Source organism: Galeopterus variegatus, unplaced genomic scaffold (genome assembly GCF_000696425.1).
Source record: "Galeopterus variegatus unplaced genomic scaffold, G_variegatus-3.0.2 Scaffold4, whole genome shotgun sequence".
Lineage (NCBI taxonomy): Eukaryota > Metazoa > Chordata > Mammalia > Dermoptera > Cynocephalidae > Galeopterus > Galeopterus variegatus.
The window spans coordinates 537858-540093 of NW_007726115.1; positions in this window are offsets into that span (position 1 = coordinate 537858).

Genomic DNA, 2236 nt, shown 5'->3' on the forward strand with positions numbered 1-2236 from the left:
ACATCATTAAAAAAAATTGTGTATCACTTTATGATAAAGCCATTCCAAAATCTGATTCTAAGTCTATGTTATTGTGATCCTGATGTTGAAGACCATCAAAGCTGGAAAAGACACCGTAAGAAGATAGAAAAAAAATAGAAGATGAATAAAAAACCCGTTGGCTTTGCCTCCTAATTCATGATTAATTACATTTTTATTTTCAGTTATCAAGTACGCAAAAGTTGTGTTGAAACTCAGCTAGTAGATTCCTGTTTTCTTTGATGTCAAATTAGTTGGAAAGGTGTTAAGATAAGTTAATATTCCCAACAAATGTGTTCAAAATCCCCTGAAACTCTTCATTTGGGTAATTTTTAAAAAGACTGGAAAATTTAGTTTCCGAGTTTCCATGTGCAGACGGGAGAGTCTGTAGGTGACACAGCTACATCGTCTCTGAATGAATGAATGAGGGCTCCCCTCACAAGCACTCCCGAGCTGAGCAACTCACACAGTTACTTCTGGACTGTTCGGGTGACAAAGACCTATCGATGCTGACAAACGGAGAGCATTAGCGTCAATTCATGTATCAAATATTAGCAAAATACAATTTATATCATAGATTTTAAGTTTAAAAAAATGAACTCAGAGGGCCTCTAGTTTCTTCCTACACCACCTGGTGGCGTAAGCCCTGCACTGGGCTTTAAGAGCAACAGAGTCATCAGGAAGTCCTAATTAGAGGAAAAACATGACCAGGTTTATGATTTGCAAGGAAGGGTAACTAATAAAGGTTCAGCAAGAGAGCGGGCTGGAAAGGGAAGGCTGGCAGCCAAAAAAACAGGAGACTCAGGTCCAAGACAGAGCAGCAACAGGAGAGTGGGAGGGAGCGGATCGGAGAGACATTTTGGAGATCCATTCCACTGATGTTTGGGTGTGGGAGGTAAAAATCTACAGGCAGCTAGGAAGATGATAATGCCCTTCCTTGGGCAAGGAAAGAAGAGTAGACATGAAATATTATGAGTTCAATTGCAATGATATGAGCTTCCACCCCCAGGTGGAATAAAGGTGGTATTCTGCAGTGTTGGGAGTGAATATCTGCGCAAGCTGAAGCAAAACCAGTTCTCTTCCCAAGCTTTATTTTTCTGCCCTCAAATCCCTAGGCTCTTTGGCTTTTGGGAAGTCATCAATTTCTTTGAGACTGAGGAGAGTTATGGGCCATAATAACAGTGTTCACACCGTGAACACATACTTTACAGGGTTTCCAGCCCCAGAGGTCCATCTACAGCTGCAAATTGTAGCCCTGCTGTGACTGGCTCCCTCGATGGCCTCTAAACCTGCTCTGTTTTCCTGTCTATGTGCCATGCTTCTGAGTCAGAGATAATTTGCTAATTGTAAGTCACTTCCTATTTTGGAAATGCTGATGATTTATGGTCAAATGCTTCTGTTCATTACACTGATTGAAGAATTGTAATTTTTAAGGCTGGGTGAGAGATGGAGGGAGATGGAAAAAAAGGGAGGAGGTCCATTTTGACACGTTGTGATTCCTCTGGGCAAGCACTCATGGCTCACACAGGATGGAATTCCATGGAACACACAGCACCACTGCAAACGATTCCTGCCTCTTGAACCAGAATCTAAGAAATATGGAGGAACAAGCCAAATGACACCACAAGAAAGCAACCAGCCAAATCCAGAATGTGGGATAGTCTACAGAACAAACGACTCAATTGCTCTAACAAATTAATAAAAGAGAATCTTACAGACTAAAAGAGCCTTAAGAAACATTAACGATCAAAAGCAGTAGGACTTTGTCTCGCATAGTGGACAATCTGAGAAATTAGAATACATACTAGGGATCTGGACGATTATATTAAAGAGTAAAATAATTTGGCTAGGTGTAATGGTGACTGTGGAAAAAGAACACATTCTTATCAATTAGAGATGCACACTGACGTATTTGTGGTTGTGAGGACACAATATTTGGGATTTGCTCTCAAATAGTCCAGCAAATAAAAAAAAAGGGCGATACATGAAACAAATTCAGTAGAACATTGATAATTGGTGAAACTAGTTGATGGATATATGGGGATTCATTATATTTTCTCCTTTATGGAATGTTAACATTTTTTTTTTCCTTTTTGTCTTTTTTCGTGACCGGCAACGGATCACAACCCTCAGTGTCGTGCCCGTACCGGACCGGGACCGGCAACGGGATCGCAACCCTCGGTGTTGCGCCCGCACCTCGCTCAGCCAGTGAGCGGCC